Source organism: Silene latifolia, chromosome 2 (assembly GCF_048544455.1).
Source record: "Silene latifolia isolate original U9 population chromosome 2, ASM4854445v1, whole genome shotgun sequence".
Lineage (NCBI taxonomy): Eukaryota > Viridiplantae > Streptophyta > Magnoliopsida > Caryophyllales > Caryophyllaceae > Silene > Silene latifolia.
This window is the reverse complement of record NC_133527.1, coordinates 139,407,627-139,416,723: the sequence shown is the minus strand read 5'-3', so window position 1 is coordinate 139,416,723 and position 9,097 is coordinate 139,407,627. Positions and strand designations below refer to the sequence as shown.

Below are 9,097 nucleotides of genomic sequence, written 5' to 3'. Positions count from 1 at the left end.
TCTCATTGTTCTTTATTGCCTAGAATGATTCTAGAAAATCTATTTCTTAAATAACATAGCCACAATGGTATCTTAACCATCCTAATGTGTTTTGATTATGGTTTTGTCAGAAACCATGCGCAATCTCAATTGTCAATTGTCACTTGTGTAACACCCTTACACAAAATTGCATCAAAAACACTTCGCATTACATCCTTAATGCTTTTGCAAGCACTTAAAGGTAATCTTTATGGCTTACTTGGTAACTTATTACTTAAATTCGATTTTAAAACAATTTATCATACTCAAAGCATATGAAGTGTTATACATCATTACTTATTTAATTGATCCGGCAGCGGAAGCAAATGGAATCAAACAAATATGTTCAACTTGATTGAACTAGTCATTAATCTTATCAACATAAGACTTCTTATTTGACGCTAATATCATGTGGATTTATCTTCATAAATCCGGATATTAAAGATGTATTATAATACTCCATAAGTCTTAGATCATTCCAATGATCAATGTGTCATCCACATATAAGACTAATTAAAATTTCCGTAACTCCCACTAAACTCCATGTATAATCACAACTTCTCAACCTATTAAGAAAAGTTTTATCACATGATCAAAATGTTGATTACAACACATTGATGTCCTACTTAAGACCCTCTCTTAACTTTCACATTATCTTAGGATTGCAAGAATCTACAAAACTCAAGACATGTATTGAATACATTCCTTCTAATTGAAGAAGTTGGTTTTAGATTCACTTGCTATATGTATATTTGTACAAATCAAACACAATCCCTAAGAAGATCCAAATAGACTTAAGCATTTCAACTAGTGCAAAACCCTTTGCTACCAATCAAGCTTTGAAATTGCTCTTTATTAGTGCAAAACCCTTTGTCACTAATCAAGCCTTTTATTTCGGATTTTTAGGGCTCTAAGCCTTGTATTGAGTTGTGACTTTAAACACTCTCATGTAAGTCATATGTTCATTACTTTCCAGAAGTAATCAACTTGAATCATACAATTTCTTTGTAAGTTGTAAGCTCTTTACTTTCTTAAAAGTAGCATGAATTCATCATCTTCAACAAGTGACGAATTTAACCTCCTAGGTTTTAAAGAAACAACATCTTACACAAAACGTCTCATGTAGTCAAGAAAGACCAGTTTCTTGCGACATAACATTCTCTGTGGCATTCTTTGTGGCTCTTGAATAATTTCTCCCACTCTGTCTTCTAGAAATAAACTTGTATTTTAGAAAGACAGCTTCACGAGTCGCAAACCCGTCGTACTCGTGATAATTGAAAGGGAAAAATGAGCATTTGTTTCTTGTGAAAACTTACAAATATGGTACTCTACCATTTCATATCTCATATGATTCGTTTTAGATTTAGTGGAAAAAACAACTTAGACAAAATGATAAAATCCCCAAAAGAATCAAGTAACTCAAAGTAACTTGATTGAAGTCCAAACCATATCGAATAGTGTTTGATTTCTTATCCAACCACACATTATTCCATAATGCGTGCTAAGAGAGATTAACTTGTGATACTATATCACATTTCCTTTGGTTTATATCAAAGTCTTCACTTTGATAATCCCATCATGACTAAATCGTGATTCTTTGAACACTTTGAACTTCTTCAAAGATTTCTCTATTTACCTTATTAAGTGAACATTTTAGCGTCAACTTAAATCGTTGGTAAGAGAAAATGATCAACCTATTTTGGATCAATGATTTACAACCTCGATCTCCTTTTCAACCAAAAGGCACGAGACATCTTGCTTTGAATACAAGATACGCATATACCATTAACAATCTAATGGTTTCAAGAGTACTCGATAACTCTTTGCGTTTAGCATTCGAGAATTTAAGGTTTAATCTTGGGTTACCAATTTGAGTCTTGCATCATCTACATGATATATCATTCTAGTTTGGTTTAAAATATACTAACCTTGATAATGGGCTAGCCATACATCAAATGGTGATGTATAGGGTCACAAAAGTGAAACCTCTTTTGTATCTTAACAAGTATATATATTCTTATTTAGAGTTTATGTACTTAATAGTCACAATTAAGTACAACTCTAAACCCAAAAACTAGATTGAGTACACAATGACTCTATCTCTCCACATTATTGTTGCTAGTCGTCATATTCTAATCATTCTATGTATTAAGTACAATGATGAAAACCACCACTGGCTTCTAATATTGACGAAGTAGTACTAGCAAAAATTTATGTTTAATCAAATAAACATTTAAAGAAGAAGGTCCCATTAGATGTCCCACAACTAACTTGTTGATCCTTCAATAATTTGGGGTAGTTTCCTTTCTAGTGTCCAACATTTAAGACAATGGAAACTTTATCGGTCGGGATTGATAGGTTTAGTGTCGTTATTCTCAATAACTTTACTTTTAACATTAACTTGTATCAATTCCATTATAATCTTTACTTCTTGAACCTCGTCCTCATCTTAACGGTTTAAGAGAATGCTCCCACTCATTTCAATGAGTATTTGCTTTGAGAAGCAAAATTGAATTCATGAAGATTACTCTTCATTTGTTCGTTTTAGTCTTAAAACTTTCATTGAAGTGGTTGCGTTATTTTGGTCAATTACGAATTCTGACAAATCTAATTACCAAAACAATTTATCATTTCAAGGTACTTAATTCAATTAAGTATATGAAAAACAATTCATAGTAAGTAGATATGTTAGTCAAGAATCAAAAACCTGTTTGATAATGAATAACTTTAATCTATACTCTTTACAAGAGATCCTTAGCAATGGTTCATTTGAGGTTTTAGAAGCAAATTCATATTTGTCTTTAGTTACGATGTTTTAATGGAGATTTGAATCAAAAAAAAAAAAATGATATCGTATATGAATTGTGGTAAAGAAATAGAACAATATGATAACGGAATAATGAAAACTTGACATTTATCGTTTTAGTAATACTTGTAAATAACAAGTAAAGCATTTACATAGTGACCTCTACCCAACTATGATAAATGATTCCAAGATCCAAATTCATATTAACTTGGGCACGGGATAGCCGATGAAACCCTTATCAATATAACTCGGTGGATTAACTCTTTAATCGATTCTACTTTTAGAATTCTCGGTCGATAAAATTACTCTAATATTTATCTATAGCCCGGAACACATGCGACTACGGTCACGAATACTTCCGTTGAGGTCAATCCAAATTTCGAATAAATGTGTCCATGATCCAAATTCACATTAACTTGGGCACGGGATAGCCGATGAAACCCTCATCAACACGAATTCGGTGGATAGACATTTATCACCCACTTCCCCTACGTAACAAGGTTTGTACCCGGGATAGCTGAGTGCACTCCCTCGCGAAATAGGTTTTCATGGTTTCTACTTTTTGGTAAGGCTATGTCTCAATTGTTTATTTTTAGCGAGAGGTCATGTCAATTTATTATCTATCACGTTTTAAGTGAACTAAAGCGGGGAACTACGATAATTTTAATTGACACGGTCGATAAACTCGATTAAAATGACAATGCATGTTTTAGTTATGGCGATTTAGCGATGCATGCAACATATAAATAAAATGCAAAGCATAAAAATAAATCCTAGTATGGCCTTCCTAAAATAGAAAATCTAATTAACTATTACATATTCGGAAACCAACTCCATTGGTCCCTTGAACTTCGGTTATGGCACGCATCTCGAGGTAACACCGTCTTAATGTATCGCCTTCTTGAATGACACCGTCTTCAAGGAACTCCGGAATAATAAAATTACATAACAAATTACATAACTTCCTATTATACATTTGTAATTAAAATAAAATAAATCTATTAAATTACAAAACGGTGATACAAGATCACAATAAATTACAACCGAATCGATATTCCCATACATTTCGGGTAATACCAATTAAAAACTAAGGCCATACTAAGTAAAATTACATAATTCAAAAATTACATAAAATAAAATATGACAATCATAAATAAAATGCAGAATTATAATATGTATGAACATGCCCAATTTTATGCTAAATCGCCTTTAAGGAGCCAATATCGTATATTAAACGGTTTTACGAATTTGCGTGATTCAACCTTTTAAAATCACAATAAAATACATAAATTCATATTTATGCACAAGTTAATTACCCTAACCAACTTAGGACTCAAAATTAGTCTCCACTAACCATTTGACTATAATTAACTTATATTTCTTAAAATTGTTCATTAATGGACTCAAAATTACAATAAAATGCTATAAACTCCAAATAAATCATAAAAATTTCAAATAAATTCAAAATTTGAAATTTTAAACTCATGAACATTCTGGAAAAAATACCATGACACTCATAATGTTCAAAAAACTTAGGTTAAAATTTCGAAGTTTATCGGGAAAAACAATGTTGCGGTTTATCGGATTTATCAATTATAATCATAAAAACATGAGAAAAATTATTTTTATAAACTTTTCAATTTTAGATCTGAAAAAGATAATAAAATGCAACATGTGACGTTTTTCCTTAGTCATGGAGTATGTTTTAGCAATTATTCACTAATTAAGTCACTATTTATGCTATTTTTCATCAAAAATTCATTAATCATGCATGGAGACTTCATTATAGCCTATTATTTTACACACATCTTGTAAATCTGCATGTGACAACATACTAAATTTCTATGACCATATTCGAAATTTATCTCATATTAACCTATTTTTCATTTAAATTCGATTTTTATCATGAAAAATCCATATTTCTAGCATAAGAACTCCAAAAATTGTGAAACTTTACAGGTCATCTAAAAATAAAACATGTGATAACATATCCAAAAATCACTGGAAAATTCGAAGTTTAGCTAATTTTAGTCGGAAAATGACATTTTAATCATAAAATCACATTTTTAATGCCATTATAAAATAAAATGAACAATAAAAATCCATAAATTAACCAAAATATCCTAAATACATTTTAGGATCAGAAACTTTAACATACATCATAAATTTCGTGATATATCATAATAAACACAAATTTATAAGTTTTATATGTTAATCGTATAACTCGGAAAAACAATAACCGATTTGCATGCAAACAACCTAAGGCTCTTGATACCGCTTGTTGGAAATCTATATCTCATTACTTAACATATTCATATATGTGATGATTTAATTTAGTCATAAAATTAAATGTTGATCTTATGCATGCAAACAATATAAAGAATAAGGAAGAAATCATCATCTTACATTGAAGATTTCGGATTATTTGGGCACAAGTGAGTTCTCCTACTCACTTGTTCTTGAGCTTTACTTATGTGGATGAACAAAGATTCAAGTATAGAATCTCTCCCAAAAATGAATACCCAAGGAAACCTCTCAACAACAAATATTATTATGATCTAGTAATAATATAAGTTTTACTATAAAATTGATACAAAATAAATTGTATTTTTCTCTTGAATATTTCGGTCAAGAGGGAGTATTTTTGTGAGGTTTTATTTCTCTAGAAATATCATAAGATCTAGAGAGAAAAGCATTTTTCTTACACTAGAAAAATATCAAAGATGTGAATGAATAATTGTAGAGGAAACATCCTCTATTACCAAAGTGAAAACCGGTTGGAGGGAGTATGATGTCCAATGCATGGGCTAGTTTTTCTACCCAAGAAAAATAGGCATGCAATGCTACAAGTTAGGTTTTCATCATTGTGTTTTCCAGTTAAATAAAAAACACAATATAATCCTAAACATCCTCCATTATTTCGGCACATATAGGTAAAATGGGAGGTCCATTTTATTTTGTCATTTGTCAATTGTGACATATGTGACATGTTACTTGACATGTGAATTTGTAATGTATTTTTATCATATTAAAAATCAACATACTCATAAAATATGTCATTTACAAAATCGACTAGTAATTCGTAATTACTTGTACCAAAACGGTTTATCAAATTATAAATTACAACGTCTTGTATTTATAATAAATTATTCATTCAATTTCAATTTCAATTGTTTCGTAAACAATAATTTAATCCAAGTAATAAAACAATTCAATTACTTAGACCGTATCTATTATAATCGAATTACAATAAGACACGTTAATTTTACTCACAAAATCATCCGTCAATTTTTAAGCAATTTAATTAATCCGTATCGGCATACGATTAAATAATCAATTAAGAGTATTTCCCTATAGGTATGACCTAAGGGGATCAACAGATCACCACCGTCGCACGACAGTAATGTTAAACTCTAGTCAGCCAATCATTACCGATATGTGTGGACCAGTTGACAGTAAAATATTACATCCCACATGTATTCTTAAAATGAGATTTAAACATGTGATCATAATGATCAACAGTCGTGATCGCATTATTGTCGGAGGACACTTATTCCAACATGTGGTGGTTGTATTGTTATTGTTGATTTATCATATTGCTGGTGATTGTGACGGTTGTTGATTAATATCGATGATTGTTGCTGTTGTATCTGTCTGTGATCTTCGGGGTGCATCCTTGGCTGAGTGGAGTCACTTGCGGGAGTGGCTTCACGCCCTTGATTCGCCTTCTGTGGAGCCCGCCACAGAAGGGATGTGCACATTAATGAACATGGGTTTATCGCTTGATGGAGATGAGCGGGGCTTAGGTGGGAACGGCTGCGGTCCCCCACTGGCGGTGTGGAGTATCTGTTGCGATAGGTACGCTAGTAGAAAAAACCCCTATCGTGACGCCTTAATCGTGGCGGTTATAATAGAAACGTCGCAAAAAGTCCAAAAAAATGGCGGGAGCGAAAATTTCATGTTATAGGAGGTCTATTATGGCGGTTTAAATTAAGAACCGACGTGATAGTAGAAGCTATTTATGGCGGTTTCATATAGGAAACGCCACCATAAGTCAATTGTGGCGGTTGTATTAACAACCGACGTTAATAACGATGCGAAAAGTAATAATAATTGACAATACTTTTAAATAAAAAACCGCCATCATATGTTTTTGTGGCGGTTTTAACAATAACCGTTTAACTGATCATTAGTCATTACCATCTTCAATATCCATTATATCGCCTTCAACTTCGCCAGAGACCGCGCCCGAAACCCTCAATCGTCATTAATCACCGTGATATCCCATCACTCCAGCCGCCGTCGACAACCGTGAAATCCCATTACTCAAGCCGTCGTCAACACTTTGTCATGAGGTTAGTCACATACTTTATTTCATCGATTTTATGGTTTAGGGTTTAATCGATTTTGCCTTACGCCGTGCACTCTCATCATCCCCATCATTGATGCTTCCATTCAACGCTGCCACTGCTCTCAAACAAACCGCTGGTATAGTTCGAAACCCTAAATTAATAATTTCTTTTTAATCTAATTCAAATCCTAATTCATCATCCTTATACTCAGGATGGATGACTTAGGTCCTGTTGTTAAAATGTGTGTAATTTGATGCAGATAAATACGGCGCAAGCAACTGTATGTGTAATAGCTTCGCAGATAGCTAATTTTGGTGAAAGGGTTATCGGTGCTCATGCCATGCCTGCATAATCTGTAAGTTTAATCATTAATGATGGTGATGTTAACTTAATTGGACCAGCTCACAATTCCATACAAACCCCAAATGAGATGTGGTTCTTGGGACCACACGACCTGGCTTGACTTATCAATCAATACTTTCACTAAGCTAACTCCTAATGAACATATGCCATACTTTCACTAAGCTAACTCATTCCCGAAAAGAATGAGGCCGTGACATTGTAATAGGATGTCGATAATTTTGCCAATAATTACCTAGCAACATGTTTTTGTGAAACTTGGTTATTGTTCGGAAAAGTTCTTAGTGTGCGGTATGTCTTCAAGTTTTTGTTAGTTTTTCCCCTTCTTGTAGCCCTCTGAAGCTGTCTTCACTTAAATTAGTTGTGCCTGATATTTTATTGTTGACCTTAGTCGATTCTCTACACCTTAACTGTGATTGTTATCTGGTGGAGGAGATGGTTTGGGATTAATGGGCTAACTTATGTTACTTCGACATAGCTGCCACTGTTGAACGCAACACGGTTTCAGATTGTTGGACATGGCTATTTTGACGAAAAGTTTCATGCTTTTGGCCTAAAATGAACTGTCAAAGTGTCATGTTGTGTCTTGTCAGAGTGCAACCAAAGTGAAAGTGTGAGAAGAACTGTCAAATTCGCCAGCTTAAGAATTGTGTTGAACTCAGGGTTTGTGACATTTTATGTTTTTTTTTTTTTTTCTCATAAGTAAAGTTTGATTAATTCATTTTTTCGGTAGTAATTAAGTTGTGCAAATGTAATGCTTTTTAAAAAGTTAGAGTTGGAATGTAGGTATTCGGTCTTAATCATTTGTTTACATTTGATTAAAGTACTTTTTAGAAAGAATAAAAAGTAAATAAAAAAATGATTGGGACGGAGGGAGTTAAAGTTTTTACTCACATCTTGAACGAGCCCTTATGAATGGAAGAAATGTGATATGTGTTAATTTTATGTAATTGAATGGTCTGTGACAAATTCCGCGACTATAAGATGGTGAATGGTTGTTTCGTCATTGTTTATGCAGGATCAAATATTTATGAGTATGCAGCAAAAGCTTGATAATTTATGTGAGCAAATGAATTAATATAAAAGACCAGTCTCAAGCCATGGCTGCTCCATGTGCATCCAAGATTGTGGATTTCTCATCAGCTGAAGCGTCTTTTCCGTGCAACTCTGATTCTATATGTACTGATTGCTGGTTATGTGATCAACATCGAGCCCAAATAAATGATTTATCGGTAATATATTTGATTCCTTCTCGCTATGTTTGGCTTGTAACAATTTCTTGGAAAGTAGGTCGCAAAACAGCTGAAGAAACTTTTTATGCTTATACTGTTGCGACTGCATACAGGTTGCAGCATTCCATTGATATTCTCTCTGTGACATTATTTTCGACGACCCTCTGTAAAATGACATTTAAACACGGATCATCGAGACTAATAGGAATTAAGAAACCAAATAGATGACCTATAGTTTCTTTCTTGACATTACAGTGGTAATCGTAATGTGAAAGGTGCAAGTACGGATGAGATGTTCGTATGAGAGGAGACATCGGTCTCAAATGAGA

At 32.9% G+C, this 9,097-nt stretch overlaps 1 long non-coding RNA gene across 1 annotated transcript; it reads left to right on the top strand.

Annotated features, from left to right (window-relative positions):
- Positions 1-7,049: 7,049 nt before the first annotated feature.
- LOC141630416 (uncharacterized) lies at positions 7,050-8,763 on the top strand. Its single transcript, XR_012537482.1, has 3 exons — positions 7,050-7,312; positions 7,436-7,531; positions 8,555-8,763. It is a non-coding gene; the product is annotated as an uncharacterized LOC141630416 (long non-coding RNA).
- The last annotated feature ends 334 nt before the right edge of the window (positions 8,764-9,097 follow it).